Consider the following 21349-nt stretch of genomic DNA (forward strand, 5'->3'; position numbering starts at 1 on the left):
TTCCATTAAAATAGACAGTTTTTAGTACATGGTGGGTCATACGGTGTCTTTTATAATATAATTACCAAATATAGAAATGTCTTAATATCATAAGACACAAGTAAGCAATAGTGCCCCTTCTCAAGAAAAAATCATTATAGTAGAATTCTAAATTTTCTAAAATGACTGGAATAAATCAACATGTGCCCCGTGTATTGGCCAAATTTGGTAACAGTAATTTTATTGATGAATCTGTAATTAAAGATAAATGTTCTGAGTTTTAAATTATATGTGATTGAAACAAACTCTTCTTTTTATAACATGCTTAGTCACTCTGTAATTTCCTGCACATTTAAGTGTTCATTTTGTTAGAATTAGCATATATTGTCATCCTTGCTCCCAATGTTATGGGATGAAAACAATTCCAGTGTCTGAATCATTTATCCATTAGTGACAGTGAAATAAACCCATAGCTGAAATAGAATTAAGAAATTAAGTGTTTTAATTTCAACAAAGGCAAAATGACAGATTGGTTTTGGAATAGCTGTTGGCAAAGCATAGATATGACGCCTGTGACCAATATAGACAGGACATTTATTATTTTCTGACTTTATAAGTAAGCGGGGTTTGTGAAAATCCCAGTTCTTCTTGCTCCATCATGAGAAATGCAGAGGTGATTGGACAACTGGGGCTTCTGCTTCCTGCTAAGAGCCTACTTTCTGTAAGAATCAAATAGCGTCAATAGACCTTGAAAGGCCCGTGGAATTGGGCATTCACTCAACGTACAGAAACACAGAGATTTTTTTCCTTTACCCAAAAGTTGCTCTGTGTTTCTAGGCTCTCTCTGTCTCTCTCAATTTTATTCAAGGTTTTTTCTAGAATGGATTCTTCTTGGACGTAAATGACTGTAAAACATTTTTCAAGGAAATGTCTTTTTGGGTAAATGCAGTCACACCGTAATAGAGGACACAGACTGTGTTTGACTTGAGCCAAAGAAAAGAACTTCCCTAGATACTCTTATATAAACCAGGTGCATAAACAGAGCGCACTGTGACAAATCTACAAATTCTTGAGGGGCTCAAAATACAAGCTAGATGCTGAAAAACCAAGATACGAATGCTAAAGTGAGGCATAGTCTTTCCTGTAGGGGAGGTCTATTAGCAAGAACCTCTAACATAGAAGACACGATTTCTCTCTTGACAATTCCCTAATATTTCCAGAGCTAAATACTTTATAGCCTGGTCTACCAGTGCTTCACAGCCATGCCCTACCCAAACAGTACAACTTTGTCCTTGTTACTACTAGTGCCGTCCATACCCACATTCCATCCCCACCCACACTCACCATTTCCAACACTTCCTTCCCTGAGCCTTTGGTTGCTTCCTCTGCCAGAAATGTCTGTCTCCCGCTTCTGGTGAACTGTGACCCAACCCTCAAGACTAGCTCAAATGTCAATTCTGAAATCAGTAGCTTTGTGGGAATCTCTTCTCCCTACCCCCAAGCAGAATTAAGTTCTTCCCTCCTCTGTACTCCTTTAACCCTGGTGTTTGCCTACACAAACGTGGCACTGGACACATCGCATTACTACAAAATATATGTGGTATTGCCAGTGCCATTGGTTTTATACTTTCCTGCATGTGTTCATCTCCTCTACTAGCCAGTGAGTTCTTTGCTTACATACCCTCACGATCCAGGGCCTGGGACATAGTAACCATAAATCAAATATTCTCAACAGAATTTTTAAAATCCATGCCATTCATGTGCACAAAAGTCTAAAGTCTTCAGAGTTTCTACCAATCTGTAGTTTAAGAAAAAAGGAAAGAGGACTGTGTCACCTTTGCATATATTTGTTCTTTGAGTATTTGTTTATTTACTGATGAATCATCAGGGTACTTTTAACATTCAAAATTGAGTTTATTGAACTTGGCAAAGTGATAAATTCATTTATTTCCTTCTATTTCCCAAGCTAATGGCTGTGTTTGTTTTATTTTAAACTCCTTTTTGAAGGAGTAGACATTTATACACATAGACAGTTTGTTGACTATCAAGTGTGTTTTAGATTTAGGTTCGAGACACGCAACCTGTGGGGAATGGAGATGCACAAGGGTCCAATGGAAACATATAAGTTAAATTTAAAGTAGCTTGAAAGTCTGCCTTCTGTTGGTAGATCATAGATTCATATGAATTGTGAAGTGATATAATTTAATGTTAGAAAATACCAGGGTTTTTTCCTCCATAATTAGAATGACTTGGAAGTGGAGTGGGTTGGAGAATATTTAGAAGAGAAGAGACAGGGAAGATAAAATTGTTGAGAGAAAGTCTTGGCCGGATGGTTAGATGTGGGAATTAGAATCAGAAAGAGGAAAATCCCATCCAACAAATATGTATAGACATGGGCAACGGGGTCCTAGAAACAAGTAACTGCATTAATAATTAACTAACATATTAAATTAACATTAAAAAGCCTAAAAAATGGTTGCGATTTTGACACCCACCTCAGGGAAATTGCTCCATTCTTGCAAAAGAGAGGTGTCAATCTTTTTGTAGAAGTGGCTCATTTCTTAGGTTCAATGGGAGAACCTGCCCTGACTGGAAAGGGCCTCTTCAGTCATTCCTTATTTTAGGAACAGGAGTTACTGGGCATTTCAGCCAGAAGGGACAGTCAGAACAAAGTCTCGTTGTGATGATCAGTGAGTGGTTCAGTGTCCTAGAGGGTAGTGCTAGGAGAAGGGCTTGGTTGAGATGAAGCTGGAGAGGCAGAAAGGGCCAGGCCCGAGGCTTGATTTGCTGCATAAAGACAAAGGGATCCGGGGGAAATACCTGCCGTGACTCGGCTTCCTGACACGGTCCACTGTGCAGAGAGATGGGATGGTTGTGGACATGTGCTTTCTTTTCCAAAAAAGGTTAGAATGTTATTTTCTGGATTTCTCTAGTTGTCAAAATTTGACAGAGATAATCTTCTGAAAGCATTTTATCTCTGTTTTCATAAAATGTTTATAAATGTATATAACTGTGTTTCAGGTCTTCCAGTGTGAGAATACCACAAGGAGCTTTCTGGCAATTATAAGGAGCTGTGCCACAGCTGTGTGCAATAAAGAGGGTGTGGTTTATAGGACGTGCAAAGCTATTTCCAAGAAATAAGATTCTGCTTAACAGGTTTAGACACAAATCTTAGCTGCACAAATGGCTAAATATACTTGGTTATGACAGGTACAAAGAGTCATTTTGAGCCAGTGAGGTCACCAACTTCAGTGCAAAAGAGGCTGAGAGTCAGTTTTAGCTATTGGCAGTTATGTTTATGAAATGCACCCCAGACTGGGAAGGATGCTAGCTTTCACTTGCCTTGGTAATACTTAAATAACATGAGAGAATGTGGGATACCACGTCTTCCAGTAGCTCCAGTTAAGACTTTCTGTAATGATAGGTTTCTACTGAAATAACGAGCTTAACCACATTTGCTCACAAAAGCCCCATTCTTTATGGGTCAAAACTATAAATGGTACAAACAGCAAAAGCAATCATTTGTTAATCCATAAATCTGTTATCTGGATGTAATTTCCATTGTCCTTCATTCAGTTCTTAAAACAGTAAAAACATAAATATAGCTCCTCAGTTTCTTTCCTTCCTTCCTACTTCCTGCCCTACACACACACACACACACACACACACACACACACAGAGATACGCAAATACACACACACACAGAGGTGGGGAAAGATAGTCCTTCCAGAAATATTTCTGATGGCACATTAAAAAGGGAGTACCTTTGGCTTTTAGACAAACATACCTTTTCCAGATTACAGATTCTTCCCAGACAGGTTTAGACACAAAAACTCAGCTACCAACTGATTGCAGTAGGTGAAATTAGGTCTCTGAATGTGTTAGTTTGGTGTTTTAGAATTCTTAACCTAGATGTATGTACTTATATATATATATATATATATGTCATTTATTTGGTGTGACAGAAATTTCGATACCAAAATATTATAAGGAAGCATTAAATAATCACATGCGAAAATGCATTCTAAGAATATAGTAATTAATAAGGTATGTTTCTCACGTTTAGTGTGTACATATACATAAAGACAAAAGCTTGGTATGGGCTATTATTAAATCCTAGGATGGTTCGGACACTCTTACCTTGCTCTGAAAAAAAAAAAAGAGTGTTTATAACCATGGAAATGGTTCTTCCTCTAAAGGGAAAGCGGGGAGATGGCTCAACTAACAATAAAGAACTTAAAAGTATTTTTATTTAAACTTCAATTCATTAGCAATCATTATTCCTTAACTCACTTGTGACGACAATCAGTGTTGCTAGGTCAGCAGCTAATTCCAGGTTTCTCTGCTCACTTTATGGCTTCATCCTTGCTTGTAACAGATGATGTGTTGGGTTGACCACTGGACAAGTCGTCCATTGCCATATTGGAGGAGAACTTGCCAACTCTACAGAAATTATAAACCTGAAACATGAAGAGAAACTTTAGTGGTTACCAGGTCCAGGGACCTAGTACAGTATGTATTCATCTCCCCCCTACCTTTGTTTGGGGAAACATCCTATCTTACATTTCAGGCCATGTGGTTTGGATGAGGTTTTCCTTACCCTTAGCTTCAGGGGTGAGTTTTGTTGTGTTGTGTTGTTAAGTTGTGTTGGTTTAAGCCAATCATCCTTTCACATCCCTTTGACTAGAGTAATTGATTGGGGGATTTACTTGCAACTTAATTTGGGCAATGAGCAAACCCAAAACATTTGTTTATCTGTTAACAGAGAAAAGTTCCATTTTGTGGACTTGAAGCTGAAAAAAAGTATTAATCCTGAGGCAATAATAGCCATCTTGAAACCAGGAGGGGAAACCTTACTTCAGCGTGAAGACAGTGCATTAAAAAAAGCCAAGTTCAGAGAAGTAGAGAATCAGGCTTCAGTTACTTCAGTGAAGCCCCTGAATTAAGGCTTATCTAAAGCCAGTCCTTACTCTAGGACTTCTCATTACAGCAATCAATAGGTTCCTTATATGTTCTGGCCAGTTTGGTTGGGTTTTAAGTTGCTTGCTATGGTACGAATCCTGTCTAAATATAGCATATCACCTTATTATTGAAGCACCAGCTTAGACTTTTACCTTCTTAGTTGTAACTCCATTAGGATGATAGCAAGTAAAATCATGCCCCAACAGCTGTCAATAACATCAAAGAGTAGATCTCATCTCTATTGATATTTCTGATTATATATGTATGTGTGCATATGTGTATATATGTGTATGCATATATACATATATATATAATCATATATCAAAACAAAGTTCTTTTTGGTGGATTAATTAATGTCTTTTTGATTACACAACAAGAGATTGGGTTTGCTAATTCTGCGTCCAGTAATCCATAAAGCATGCAGTACAACCATGTAGCTTGAAAGAGGAAAATAGCTTTAGGAAGATCTGGATCTAATATCTTAAGGATTAAGCAGTGTTAGGAGAGGAAAGCCATGCTGATTAATAGAGACCCCTCTAGTGGCCATAAACAGGTACACAGAGGGAATCATAATCATATTTTCTCATCTGTACTGCTCCAACATTTTGCCTCCTCTCATACCCTGCAGCTGAAGTTGTCTCATTGTGTCCAAGTAAGCTCAAATAAAGTTGGATGATGAAGAACTGCAGCCCATAGGCAAGTAGCAGTCATGTGCTTTGGATTGTAGTTTGAAAGCTGACAGGCTTAAAGTGGCTCATAATATGCCAGAAAAGAGATGGGGTCAGCTATTTACTGTGTAATGTTCAATGGCATTATGAAAAATCTACTAAAGGAACTATGACACCTTGTTAAGTCCCAGCAGCAGAGGCTGGGAGAGGCGGTGTCAGTTATGCAGTGTTTTACTGCATGAATATGAAGTTTATTTCAAAGATCCTCTCAATACCTATTAACCAATATTGAGAGTACAAGTGTTATATGAGCTGCTCAAAGGTATTCTACATTTTGTATTTGTACAAAAAGGCTTCTAATATATCTGCTTAGAAATGTAGCAATTAAACCCAGATAGTAGGAAGTAATAATAGAGATAATAATGAAAAATAGATAATGCTGTATTTCTGTATTCGTCCTTTCATCATATTGTGTGACACAAAGTACCATAAGTCCTCTGAGAGTATTCTAGTGTCCCTTGAAATCTATTAGCAATTAACTGAAATAATTTAAATTTGCTAGACTGGAAACTGGGGTAGAGTGAAAGAAAAGAAGCAAATAATAATAAATATTTATACAGATTCATTTTAAAGATAATCTTGAGTTTCTGAAAGTAGAATAAATATTGATAAGAAACAAAAATAGATTTAAGGCTCGCTCAAGACAATCTAAATGTAATAGAAATTTGAAATGTTTTATTTGATGGAAATCTTTCAAGATGGATTTGACTACATAGTGCGGTTCTGATAACAGGTTGGCAGATGTGGCCCTGTGAGTACAATGTGACCAGGCACTTTTCTAGGTACTGTGGATACATCAGAGAATAAAAGTAAGGACACTATCCCTGACCTCATGAAGCTTGCATTCTAGTATGGGGAAACAGGAAATAAACATGAGAAAAAACTACATTACATAGTATATAGTATCGACAGAAGATGTTAAGTGCTATCAAAATATAATAGGGTTGAGCTGCTGCAGCAGGGGATTCATTTAAATAGGGTGGACAGTGACACTTCAGCAAAGACTTGAAAGAAGTAAAGAAAGGAACCACATAGATATCTGGTGGAAGACCATTACAGGTACAGAAAACAGCAGTGCAGAGATTCTGAAGAAGAAATGTACCCAGTGTGTTTGAAGAATAGGAAGGAGGTCTCTGTGTCTCGTGCAGAGTAAAAAGGGGTACAGTAGTAGGTGATGGGATCAGACAGGTGTGACATGGAGCCTTATAAGGATTTAGATTTTTTAAATTGAGGTATTAACTGACATATAACATTATATTCGTTTCTTCAATATCTTGTAATAACCTATAATGGAAAAGAATCGGAAAGAGAATACATGTATTTATGTATATATATATATATATATAACTGAATCACTTTGCCATACACCTGAAACATTGTAAATCAACTATACTTCAATAAAAAAATTCAAAAATTTAAAAAAATTAAGTAAACATTATATTAGTTTCAAGTGTATAAAGACTAATTGTTTCTGTATATTGAGGAATGATCACCACAATATGTCTAGTTAACATCCATCACCATATATAGTTACAGAATTTTTTTCCCTGTGATGAAAATAACTGGAAACATGTACCGTTTGACACCCTTCACCTATTTCACCCACCTCCGCACCCTCCCTCTCTGCCTCTGGTAACCATCGATCTGTTCTCTATTATCTATGAGTTTGGGTTTGTTTGTTTTGTTTTCAGTTCCACAAAAAATGAGGTCATACGGTATTTGTCTTTCTCTGTCTGACTTAATTCTCCTAGCATAATGCCCTCTGGATTCATCCATGTTGTTGCACATGACAAGATTTCATTCCTTTTTTATGGCTGAATAATATTCCATTGCATATATATATATATATATATATATATATATATATATATACACACACATACACACACACACATATATATATATATATATATATAGTCACATTTTCTTATTTTCTTTATCCATTCATCTATTGGTAGACAGGTTGCTTTCATATCTTGGCTGTTGTAAATAGTGCTACAATGAACATGGGGGTACATGTATCTTTTCAAATTAGAGCTTTTGTTTTCTTCAGATAGATACCCATAAGTGGAATTGCTGGATCATATGGTAGTTGTATTTTTTTTTTTGGCCACACTGCCCGGCATGTGGGATCTTAGTTCCCTGATCAGGGATCAAACCCGCCACCCCTGCGCCTGCAGTGGAAGTGCAGAGACTTAACCACTGGACTGCCAGGCAAGTCCCGGTAGTTCTATTTTTAATTTTCTTGAGGAACCTCCGCAGTGTTTTCCATAGTGCACCAAGGATTTAGATTTTTAATGCACATGAAATAAGCCTTAAGGGAGTTTTGAGCAGAAGAGTGACATGACCTAACTCCGTGTTTTAACAGTGTCAATCTGGCTATGTTGAGAGGAGACCATAAGAAGAAAAAGGTATAAACGGGAGTGTCAATTATTGCAATTATCCACGCGAGAGTTGGTGTGATTTAGTTCATGGTGTTAATCGCGGAGGTGGTGACAGGTAATTCTAGATACGCTTAGAAGGTAGAGCCATAGGGATTCTGATACATGACAATAAAGGATGGAAGGCAAAGAAAGGAGATAAGAATTACTACACGGTTTTTGACCTGAGTAATGCAAGTTTGGAGAGGTCATGCCCTGAGATATTAAGACTGTATGTGGAGTGAGTTTGGGAGGAGTTAGATGAATCTAGAGTTCAGAGAGATCTTGACCGAGAGGTCAGTTTTGGAGGCGCATATTTAAAGCCGTCAGACTGAATGCATAACGGCACATAGATCAATGAAGTTTCTGTTTTAAGCAATTGGCCAGTCTAAATATCTAGAAAAATTTCTTCTGGCGTAGAACACCTAAAATGCTAGATAAAACATAATAAACTTTAAATAAGTCTGAGCTCTAGTAATGAAAACAATCAGAACCAGCCAAGAATAAAGAACGATTGCGCAGTGGCAAGCCAAGTCTAAAGTTTCTTCTGACCTGAGGGCATCTCTCAGTTCCTGAGGGCTCAGAGCCAGGCTTTTAACTAGCCACACATGTTTAGGACTGGAAACTAAGCTGCAAGCCCCTAGAATATGGTGGACAGATAAGAGATACTTAGTACAACAGAAAACTTGAAATAACTTTCTTAGAGAGTGCATTAGGATAAATCAACCCACCACTCAAAAGGAAATATCCCCCTAAGGGGGATAGCCGGGATAGGGGGGTGGGGGGAGGGCTAACTTAGGAGTTTGGGATTAACATATACACTACTATATACAAAATAGATAAACAACAAGGACCTACTGCTATAGTCAGTAGGAACTATACTCAATTTATTGTAATAATCTATAATGGAAAAGAATCTGAAAAAAATGTATAACTGAATCACGTAGCTATACAGTTGAAACTAACACAACATTGTAAATTAACTATATTTCAACAAAAAAATTTTTAAAATACAGTAACCATCTTACAATAGAAGAAAAGAGAGAGAAAGGAAATAGTCTTAGACTTGGCACGGGTGGAGGCATGGATTTATGTTTAGGGGACAGAATTAAAACTTCTTGTGTGGCCCACAAAACCCTCAGTCTGAAAGTTAAGTTCCTACCATAGTTCTGGGTTGTTGGTGACATCGGGGATAAAGCAAAATCAAAAGCAGTTCCTCTCTGAAGGAGATGATTTAATTACTTACCTGTGTAAGATATTTCTTTCTCTCTGGTTCTTTCCCCTCTCCCACTTTTATCAGGACATTCTTTCCATTGCCTCTCTTGTCCTTTATCTTATTTCATTTCTATTCTCAGCAGTTTTCCTCAGTGTCGCAGTCTACTTTGGGAGAGAACCCTAGCGGGCCAGGTTTCAGAGATCACAGAAACTAGGCTGCGCCAGTCTCTTGCAGTTTCACGGCAAGCTCTTATATCCACCTGCCACCAGAGTGGGTAAAACCCATCATGGTTTTAGCAGCAGCTCCTGAACTGACCCATTGCACTTTGTGAATATCTGTTGGCTGTTTTATAGTTCCTGTGTTCTTAGACACTGGGTTGCTTCACATTACTTCCTCCTGCATAGTATGTGGATCTTAGGGATGTTGAAGGATTGTCCCTACTCACTTGTATTTTTTTACCTCATGAGGATAACTTGTCTCCTAGTTATTCTAAATTTTGTCTTTCATTCTTTGGTTTTACTTTCAATTTTCTCTGTTTTTATATGGGGATTTGGGTTGCATCAGAAACTATGCCCACCACTATTACTATCTTCTGGAATCCCCATAATACATTTTTTTTTTTAAAAAGGAAGTAGAAGAAAAGACTCAGCTTTTATAAACATATATGAATATATATTGATGTATACATACATATATGCAAATATATGTAAATATATACAAATATACATATACAGAAAATCAAGACAGTTCTTAGAATAATGGTACATGAAGAAAGAGCAAGCAGAGTTTGTTAAATAGTAAAATGCATTACTGGAGATAATTATAATGTGCAATGATCAGACCAGCCTCAGGAAAAATTGTCAACAGTAATAGGTTTTCTTTGGTGCTGAGCACGTCCTGATTCTGTGGTCAATGCCCTCTTCTGGCTTGCCACACCTAGCATCCCAGTAACCTATGTTTTGTGCCCATCTGTGGCCTATCAATATCTTTTTAATCCTTATTTTGCATTCAACCATAATTCACTGTTAAGAATGTTAACTAGTATTTTTGGAAAGAACAGTAGACTAAGTGGAAATCTCAGCTTAGCCATTAATTGACTGGACCAGCTTTGACAAATCAGTTTATCTCTCTGTTTTATATATATATATATATATATATATATATATATATATATATATATATATATATATATGTGTGTGTGTGTGTGTGTGTGTGTGTGTATTAATTATAAATAAATTATATATATATAATTATAGATAAATTATAATAAAAATAAAGAAAAAATGAAATCCAGAGCTTGTAATTCATTAATAAAAAGATAAGCATGAAGCACATACATGTAGAATAGAAACATGAGAGACGAGTGACCCATTCATCCCAGGTCCTTTTTTACCTGGTTATAAAACTCAATTCTAAACTCTTAACAACCAGGGTGAAAAAAGTACATTCATAGCTCCGTGTGCTTCACTCACCTGTGATGCTCTTACACAGCTAGAGTCTTCTCCTGCCATGAGATAGGTATCTCTGCCCACCCTGCCAAAAATAGGGTTCCTGACCCCCCCTTCTACCATATCTTTCTTAGCTACTTGTTTCATTTATAGAATTTATCACCTTTCCAATTATTTCATGTGTCTGTGTATTTGCTTTTGGTCTGTCTTCTTTAGTAGACTGTAAGGTCCATGATGAAAAGCATTATGTCTGTTATTTTCAATAATCTGTGCACAGTGCCCAGCGCAGTTCCTGGAGCATACTAGGCTCCCAGATATTTTATAAATCTTCATGCAAAAGAAAAAAGTGAATGAATGGAACACTTGGTCAAAACTCTGCAGGGGACTAGTCTGTGACATTTGAAAGTGGGCGTTAGGGTCAGAAGATAAGTGTGGTGCAACAAGAATAATGTCTCTAAATTTAAGACAAAGAATAGAAAGTATCAAGAAAACATAAAGCTGACTAGGAAAGCACACTATATAGTTAGATAGAACCTGGGAACTATTACTAAATAGGAAAACAGACCTTTCAAACAGATAACTCGACCAAGTTATTGGTTAAGTAAAAATAAGCTGATATTAAAAAAATAAGCTGATAAAATATGATAGTATTTGAAATAAATTTTATTATTTAAACAGTTAATGGCAATGTGAAACAAGCTAAAACTGGAAAAAATAAGTTAGAGTTGAAATTTACTGGGATGTGTCACAGTAAAAGAGACACTGAAGGAAAGATATAAACATTCATTTCTAGTGAAGAATATGAAAGGTGCTACGTGGAATGCCAGTAAAAGAATCATGGCTGTAAGCACTAAAAACGTGATCATAATGAGTAATGGAAATGTCACCTGGGACAACAGGAGAAGTTGTTACTCAAGTAATGAGTTTGAGTAGAAATTAGAAGCTAATGACTTCTTGTATAATTCTCTAGTTCAAATATCAACAAAATTATTGAAAAGTATTCCATGACCATAGCACATATGTCAGACCATATACCTGATAGTATATGCTTTATTAAAATATTAGAAACAGTTGTTCAAATTCAGGCAAAATGGATTGACAATGTGCGTAGTGCAATTTCAAAGGACAGGAGAACTAAGAAGAGGACAGAGGAGAGATGGAATGTCACATGCTGGCCTTAGGGATGGTAACAGTGGTTAATTCTTCCCCACAGGGGCAGCTTATGCTCTGGAATCAAAAAAACAGACAGACAATAAGTGCAACCAAACAGGAAGACAATTAAAATTCTTCACAACAGGAGTCTGAATCCAGCTCCTGCTTGATCCATCATTTCCCTGACTTTCATCCATTTTCCTGTGTCATGAAGAAATAGAGAAATAAAGCCCAGAAATTTCTCCCAAGGATGCAAAATGCATGCTTCTCTAGTCTCCATGAGAGTCAATATCTTTTTTTAACATCTTTATTGGAGTATAATTGCTTTACAATGGTGTGTCAGTTTCTGCTTTATAACAAAGTAAATCAGCTGTACGTATACATATATCCCCATATCTCCTCCCTCTTGTGTCTCCCTCCCTCCTACCCTCCCTATCCCACCCCTCTAGGTGGTCACAAAGCACTGAGCTGATCTCCCTGTGCTATGCGGCTGCTTCCCACTAGCTATCTAGTTGACATTCGGTAGTGTATATATGTCCATGCCACTCTCTCACTTTGTCCCAGCTTACCCTTCCCTCTCCCCATATCCCCTAAGTCCATTCTCTACGTCTGCGTCTTTATTCCTGTCCTGCCCCTCGGTTCATCAGAACCTTTTTTTTTTTTAGATTCCATATATATGTGTTAGCATACGGTATTTATTTTTCTCTTTCTGACTTAACTTCACTCTGTATGACAGACTCTATGTCCATCCACCTCACTACAAATAACTCAATTTCGTTTCTTTTTACGGCTGAGTAATATTCCATTGTATATATGTGCCACATCTTCTTTATCCATTCATCTGTCGATGGACACTTAGGTTGCTTCCATGTCCTGGCTATTGTAAATAGTGCTGCAATGAATATTGTGGTACATGTCTTTTTTTGAATTATGGTTTTCTCTGGGTATATGCCCAGTAGTGGGATTGCTGGGTCATATGGTAGTTCTATTTTTAGTTTTATAAGGAACCTCCATACTGTTCTCCATAGTGGTTGTATCAATTTATATTCCCACCAACAGTGCAAGAGGGTTCCCTTTTCTCCACACCCTCTCCAGCATTTATTGTTTGTAGATTTTTTTCTTTTAATTTCTTTTTAATACATTTATTTATTTATTTATTTTTGGCCACGTTTGTCTTTGTTGCTGCGTGCAGTCTTTCTCTAGTTGTAGGGAACGGGGGCTACTCTTCGTTGCGGTGCACAGGCTTCTTATTGCGGTGGCTTCTCTTGTTGTGGAGCACGGGCTCTAGGTGCACAGGCTTCGGTAGTTGTGGCTCATGGGCTCTAGCGTGCAGGCTCAGTAGTTGTGGCACACGGGCTCAGTTGCTCCGCAGCATGTGGGATCTTCCTGGACCAGGGCTCGAACCCGTGTCCCCTGCATTGACAGGTGGATTCTTAACGACTGTGCCACCAGGGAAGTCCCATTTGTAGATTTTTTGATGATGGCCATTCTGACCAGTGTGAGGTAATACCTCATTGTAGTTTTGATTTGCATTTCTCTAATGATTAGTGATGTTCAGCATCCTTTCATGTGTTTGTTGGCCATCTGTATATCTTCTTTGGAGAAATGTCTATTTAGGTCTTCTGTCCATTTTTGGATTGGGTTGCTTGTTTTTTTGATATTGAGCTGCATGAGCTGCTTGTATATATTGGAGATTAATCCTTTGTCGGTTGCTTCATTTGCAAATATTTTCTCCCATTCTGAGGGTTGTCTTTTTGTCTTGTTTATGGTTTCCTTTACTGTGCAAAAGCTTTTAAGTTTCATTAGGTCCCATTTGTTTATTTTTGTGTTTATTTGCATTTCTCTAGGAGGTGGATCAAAAAGGATCTTGCTGTAATTTATGTCATAGAGTGTTCTGCCTATGTTTCCCTCTAAGAGTTTTATAGTGTCTGGCCTTGCCTAATTAAAGATTTAGGTCCTTAATACATTTTGAGTTTATTTTTCTGTATGGTGTTAGGAAGTGTTCTACTTTCATTCTTTTACATGTAGCTGTCCAGTTTTCCCAGCACCACTTATTGAAGAGGCTGTCTTTTCTCCATTGTATATTCTTGCCTCCTCTGTCAAAGATAAGGTGACCATATGTGCGTGGGTTTATCTCTGGGCTTTCTATCCTGTTCCATTGATCTATATTTCTGTCTTTGTGCTAGTACCATACTGTCTTGATTACTGTAGCTTTGTAGTATAGTCTGAAGTCAGGGAGCATGATTCCTCCAGCTCCGTTTTCCTTTCTCAAGATTGCTTTGGCTATTTGGTGTCTTTTCTGTTTCCATACAAACTGTGAAATTTTTTGTTCTAGTTCTGTGAAAAATGCCATTGGTAATTTGATAGGGATTGCACTGAATCTGTAGATTGCTTTGGGTAGTATAGTCATTTTCATAATGTTGATTTTTCCAATCGAAGAACATGGTATATCTCTCCATCTGTTGGTATCATCTTTAATTTCTTTCATCAGTGTCTTATAGTTTTCTGCATACAGGTCTTTTGTCTCCTTAGGTAGGTTTATTCCTAGGTATTTTATTCATTTTGTTGCAATGGTAACTGGGAGTGACAAACAAATTTTTTTAGAGCATGTCACATTCTCTGAATTGGAGCCTTAGGATTAGTTATTACAGAGTGAATCAAGAGTTTAAAAAGTTTGCAATAGATCAATAATCTTCTTTCTTTTAAAGTTAGGAGAACATCCCTTAATACGATATCATTGTACTTCTGAATTTAGGAATATATTTATTAAAGTCCTTATTGAGTACCAGTTATTACCAAGAGCTAGATGCTGTGGTTAACTGAACTACAGATCTGCAGCCTCTACCCTCAAGCTCACAGCCTAGTTGGTGTGGGGGTTGGGGTAGGGACAGAACACTGTTGTAAAGGCTATGTCATTAAGCTCTGCCTAAGTTACCTTTGTGGCAGTGAGGGCTCCCAGAGGAAGAGATATTTGATCTGTGTCTTCGAGGATGAATAGGGATTCACCGAGAAGACAGAGGCAGAAGACATTCCAGGTTAAAGGAGCAGCAACTGGCAAGATGCACACATGAAGTATGCCAGCACATTGGAAGATTATGAGAAGTTTGCTATAGTTCAAATAAACGTGCCCCAAAAGATACCATGCTTAGAAGGATCATTGTTGTGGCTGTTTAGAGGAAGCATTAGAAGAGAGGAGAAAGTGGAGTTTATTGGTTGAGAGTTATTTTAATAGCCCAGGTGAAATATGATAAGTGTCTGAACTGAGGTCATTGCAATAGGGATGAAGAAGGGAAGTGAATAGGAAAGAGGGAGTACTCAGAAAGTAGACTCCTAGGTTTTGTTTGGTAAACAGTGGAGATGGTGGTTCTAAAGCCAGGATGTAAGTTATAGGAGACATAACAACTTTGGGAGATTATTTTCCTCTGCATACCTGAGTTTCAGTCACCTAAAGACCATCCAATCAATAGTTGGTTATTGATATCTGGAGTACAGGAGAGATATCTGAGTAAAATCTTTGGGAGTCGTGGATGTGTAGATTGAGAATCAAAAAATCAAATGTCTACAGGTTACAGCTGCTTAGTAGACAAAGTAAATGAGTAAAGTGGATGATAAGGAATGGTGAGAACTGTCATGAGCTGGAGAGAGCATGCCCCGCTTATGGGGGACAGCTGCTACTCAGTTCTAATAGGTTACTGATGTGGGACTCTGGGGGAACAGCGCTGGCAGCTTTTTTAGAAAGAGAAACCAGAAACACGGATTTTAATATGGGCTTTCCGAATCTCAAAACTAGTTTAAGATTAAAAAAAAAAAAACCAGAAAAAACTTTGTGAGCCAAAACAAATTAGTTGACTGGCCAGATTAAATCAATGGATACCTCTGTTGTAGATGGTAATGCAAATTGTAAACATGAATGAAATTCCTAAGAAAAATGTAGTCTACAGTGAGAAAAGGAGAACCTCAGAATGAAACTCATAAAAACCTGAGGCTCAAGAGACAGCCTTGAACCAGCTACTGCACAATATAACTCATATTTTTAGTGGTGAAAGAGTAAAACTAACATTTTATTTCACAGCATAAAGATGTGTCCCATTAGAAACCCATGAGTACCAACTTAAAATAAGCACTCAATTGTGGGCAGTCCTATTACATTTCTTTCATCAGCTCACCCTCATCCATCCCAGACATCATTTCAAATCTTTTCCACTATCTTAAAATCTCTGACCATCACAACTAACTCCAACCATACCCTCTTTCAGCTGGTGACCCCATCTCATAGTTTCCATAGAAAATGGAAACTGTGAGATAGGATCCTGTGTTTAGTTTCAGGGATAGGAGAAATGTTTCTCTTCTGCTGCTCTAGCCTGTTCTCTTCCCTCCAGCTTCTCATGAATCTTACACTCTCAGTGCCTTCTATGATATATTCAGATACCCCATCTTAGTCTCTCCCTAGGTTTTTAAACACATCCAGGCCTCTCCCATTAACAAGAATAAAAAACGAAACAACCACTCCCAGGCCCACAAGTTTCTCTAGCTTACTCTATCTTTTTTCCCTTTTATAGTCCAGCTTCGCGAAAGAATCATATATACACCCTTGTCTCCAGTTCCTTTTCTACACTCACTCCTTAGACTATCTGATCTAGCTTCTGTTTCAGAAAGTCTGGTAGACTCTCTCTTGTTAAGGTCACCACGCTACTAAATCCATTGAAAGTTTTCAGGCCTCACCTTTCTTGTCCTCTTAGCATCATTTGACCCTGTTGGCCACTCCACTCTTCATGACCTACGTTACCCTTGCTTCTGTGATATCTAGCTCTCCTGGGCTTCCTCCTACTCCTTCTTCAGATCACATCTTATTCTTCACTTCCCCTGGGAACCCTGCCTTTACTGGTTCAAATCTCACTATTGTATGCTCTCTGAGGGCAATAAAACTCTCCTTTGTAACATTTTTCACTGTGAAATTTTATATTTTTCTGTGTGGTCTCCCCACTTGTAAGCTGAAGATAGGTAGGAAGCATGCTAGATTTTCTCATCATCATATGCGTTGTACCTGGACAGAGTCCTGGGGCTCAATAACTATTCTTCTAAAGAATGAATGACTAAATAACTGAAAATGAGTGAATTTAAAGCCTGAAACTACAGACCATAGAGGCTGCCTCAGTTGCCTAGCACATTATTTCATATTTGGATCATTTTCATTTTAATTAATTAAACCTCAAATATATTTCAGAAGTTTAAGAAGGGTTATTTCAATCTATTTAATTGGGGGATTATTTTTAGTTTTTATTCTTCAACTCACACTTAGTCTATAATATAACCTTTAAGTAGAGTGGCACAAAATGAATAGGAGTTTGTCTCTACTCTTAAAAGGTGTAATTTTTTCCTCTTCAAATTTAAACTGGAAATAAAATTTAAATATCTATTTTTTCAAACAGCTGCAAATACAGAGAGAATAACAATAAGAACGATAAAGAACAAAATAGTTGGAAATCTTAAAAATCTCATTGAAATTATATAAAAAAGGCTTTTATTTCACCCCAAATATTTTTACATTATTAAATATGTCCATGTAAAGGATCTGTATCTAGAGAGATATATAAAGGATCTATGTTTAGAAACTGGTATGAATGAACGCTTTCAGTATAGGAAATGGACCAAATATTATTGCTTATGATCATTAGCTATATTCATTCAACAAGCATTTATTGAGCACTTGCCATTAGTTAAGGTAAGCGAAGCCAAGTCTTCATGACCAACTGAATGTGAGATTGAGCATGGGGGAGAGGAAGAGATCAAAGGGCACAGAGATTTCTAGATGTGTTGACTGCAGGCAAGATGGACAGGAATTATTTCTGGAAGTTTTGAATTTGGGCTGCTGATGTGTAACTAAATTAAAACATGTTGACAATATGCCTACAGTGAAAACTAAAGAGTTCTTGCTTATAAATATCGTTTTTGGTAATAACTGACACATCAATAATGGTTGAAGGTCAGGGATTAGTCAACGGTGCTGGATGTCAGGGAGAGGTCAAGCCATATGATAAATGAAAAAGGCTTTGAGATTTCCTAATTAAATATAGATGAGAGTCTAGTAGATAGATTTGGAGATTATAAAACAGAGAATTTTCTCAGAACTGAATGTGTCAAATCAACCCAATCCATGTCAGACAGCCCTGTGTTCAAATCCCAGGTTTGTCACCTTCCATATAGGACATTGGTCAAATTTACTGAACCTCTAAAAGCCTCAGAGTTTCTCATCTGTAAAGTGGAGATAACAATATCTGCCCGCCTCTAACGTTTGGGGAAGAATTAAATACAATGCTTAGTACAATGTCTTTCACATAGTAAATGTCAAATATAAAGCATTTATGAGGAAGAGGAGGACAATGGTGACAACCGTCCTATGTTTACGAATAAAAAGAAGGAAGGAGACTTTGATTCAACATAGGGATGACATTTTGAAAGACCAAGTCGTCTAGATGGAGAGGTGAACTGTAGGAAGGGTAAATTTCACATCACTGGAAGGAAGGATTAGTTGGTCATTGGACAGCAAGCTGACAATGAGGTTTGAAGCATGAGGTAAAGGTCGACATTCTAGTTCTATGATTCTATTATAGCTCTATATTCTATATAGTTCTATGATTCTGCTAGTTTCCCAGGGAATGTGATAGATAAAGCAGGTGTAATTTGGGAGAAGACGGGAAAAGAGACAGCTTTCTTATAAGATTAATAGAACATCTGATATATTATTTCACAACAAAATCAAGGGATCCCCAACTGTACGATGACAGTTTTGTGGTCAAATGCAGAGTGGCAGCTATTACAGTTGACCCTTGAACAGCACGGGGGTTCAGGGTGCCCGAACCTCTGCCGAGTGGAAAATCCGAGTATAACTTACAGTTGGCCCTCCATATCCATGGTTCCTCCATATCCAAGGCTCTGATTCTACAGATGCAAGCAACCGTGTAACACTGCAGTGTTTACTATTGAAAAAATCCAAGTATAAGTGGATCTGCGCAGTTCAAACCCGGTGTTGTTAAAGGGTCAGCTGTATACTCAAACACTGTTTTACTAACAGCAGCCTCATTTCTTTTGCTGTAGTGTCAAAACTTTAGGAAAACAAAAAGAATTTTGTCCTCAAAGCATGTTGGGACCCCAGATTTGTGGAAACCACAGTATGTATTTTCCTAAAAATAAAAACCTGGATTTTGAAAACAGGCTCTTTGGCAGGTGATCAGTAGCATTACCAAACTATTACTCAATTAAGAAAATAATTACCTATAGAAATCTCTTAAGTGGCAACTCTCCAAAAACATTTCACTTAATTTTTGAACTCCACATAGGATGAAGTACTTATTAGTGTAGCTATTTCTGAAGACTGTTCTTTTTGTTGTTTTTAGAGCAGTGGTCTTGAGTGATGGAGCTACCCCCATTTGTTCTTGGGATGGTTCATATTTAGTCTTGAGTTGACTGGCTAGAACTAAAACTAAATTCTAGCTCTAAACCTAAATGGTATTTACAATCCTGAGCTCACTCTCACATCCTCAAACAAAGAACTAAGGGACTCTAAACACGGGGATAAGATTTAGCATGACTTTATTCTTCTGAAGAAAACATTTCAGATAAATCCTCAGAGTCTCTAGATGTCAGAGTGTATAGGATGCTTTGTGCAATAATCCCTCACAGGAGAAACCTTGAAGGAGTCCTAGTTTTCCTTATGGCATATGAAATCTGAGCATGTGAATTGTTCTTACACACACATCAGCTCTAAATTCTCCAGGGAAAGAACTCTTTTTAGTTTTAAACAGACCAAAGAGACCTGTTCTGGATCTGATTTTCTCCCAGTCTAGCCGACTTAGAAAGTGGATTTGCAGTTTACTCACATACAAACTGAGTGCAATGTTGCATAGAGGTCTCCAAGGACAACACTCCTTGTGTTCTGAATAAGAAATAAAATCACCAGGGTAACCAGGGTCTTTTAGGGCTATCTCAGTCACACCCTGTATCTTGAGTTGTAATTATGAGAAATGCATCAAAGCAACTCCTCATTTGTGTACGAATGAAGAGAAGGGACAGGTCCCTTTTATACTTGCAGAGTAAATAAGGTCCGTGTAGCAACATGTTAGCAGCTTGGCATTCTTGGATTAAACAGTCATGGTTCTACCTACTCTTGTGTGATATTATTAGACCCTGACTGGCAATGTTTTATACTTCTACTGAGGCATATTTTTGACTTGAACATACTGCAAGGCCAGAAAGTTTGGATTAACTAGTGAGCAAATGGATGACTCCAATTAACTCAGCATCCACATCTCAAGACACATTTGTTGTCTTCCTTCTGGAACTTATTTTACAATAACTGGAATAAAGTTATTTTATAATAAAACCTTTGTTTACTTATGAAATCTGGTCATGAAGTAGGAAAGGAGATGGTTGAATTTGAGTTTAATGCATGCTCACTGTAATGGAAGTGTGATTGGATCACATTTTGAATTTTTTCCAAATTTTTTTCATACCTATGAATTTAGAGAATTCACAAGGCCCCATCTTCAGAAATATGGATACAAGGAGTTAACTCTATCTACAAAAAAGGTGTAAAAAATGTCAAGGCACATGGAAAGGAGTTTGAGGATGAGAAATATAATTTAATTTCTGCCTTCCAAAAAAAGTCTTCAAGGCAATGTATCCTTTTTCCAATGTTTGATCTTTTAAAAGATTTATTTGGAGGACATAAACATTATCAAAAAACCTTCTGTAGGATCATCTTAAATGTTACCCTACAGAGAGAAAATACCTAAAACAATTCCCAATTTCAGTCAATATAACGTTTAGTAATATAAACTCACCCTGAAAATTCATTTCTCACAAAAGTTTTAGTATAAAATGTTGATATCATTTGATAAAGAATTACTTACCATTTCATAATATAGAAAAGGTGATGAATGTTTCCTACTAAAGTAACTTCTGATTTGATATGAAATCCTTCAGCGGTTCCTCATTGCCTTCAGGATAAAGTCCATACTCCATCATGTGGCCTATGCGCCCCTTTATTGCCTTCCATTGGAGCCTCACCTCGAGCCACACAACCCAGTTCATATTTCTCCGAGCACCTGTCATACTGAACTATTGGCAGTTCCCAGACCTTCTGGGCCTTTGTTTATGATGCCTTGTCTGTCTGAAACTCTATACTCAGTCTTTTGACCTTTACAACTTGCCTCAGGAACATGTCTTCTAAAAGGCCCAAGAACTTCCCCAGTCGGCACTCACTGTCCATCAACACCCTTTCCCAAGCACCCCATGTTTCTATTTACCATAGCAGTTTTCATGCTGCATCCTAATTGTCTACTTGTCAATTTTCCTCATTCATTCATTCAAGCATTCCACAAATATCTAATGAATATTAACTACATGACAATCACTACTCCAGGCACTGAGGACAAACAATGAACA

General features: G+C 37.4%; 2 long non-coding RNA genes across 7 annotated transcripts in view; one reads left to right on the forward strand and one right to left on the reverse strand.

The window, feature by feature from the left end:
• The window catches only part of LOC137224682 (uncharacterized), a 69403-nt gene extending 48088 nt beyond the window's left edge, over positions 1-21315 (reverse strand). The window contains exons 1-3 of one of the 2 annotated variants that reach the window (XR_010943436.1): positions 20815-21315; positions 18798-18882; positions 4273-4439 (exon numbers count right to left, since the gene is read on the reverse strand). This is a non-coding gene — a long non-coding RNA (uncharacterized lncRNA). The remainder of the gene's footprint in view (positions 1-4272; positions 4440-18797; positions 18883-20814) is intronic. The other variant, XR_010943435.1, reaches the window with a different exon arrangement.
• Positions 1-21349, forward strand: part of LOC137224680 (uncharacterized) — a 307310-nt gene that overhangs the window by 126872 nt on the left and 159089 nt on the right. The window lies entirely within an intron of this gene.

Source organism: Pseudorca crassidens, chromosome 5 (assembly GCF_039906515.1).
Source record: "Pseudorca crassidens isolate mPseCra1 chromosome 5, mPseCra1.hap1, whole genome shotgun sequence".
NCBI lineage: Eukaryota > Metazoa > Chordata > Mammalia > Artiodactyla > Delphinidae > Pseudorca > Pseudorca crassidens.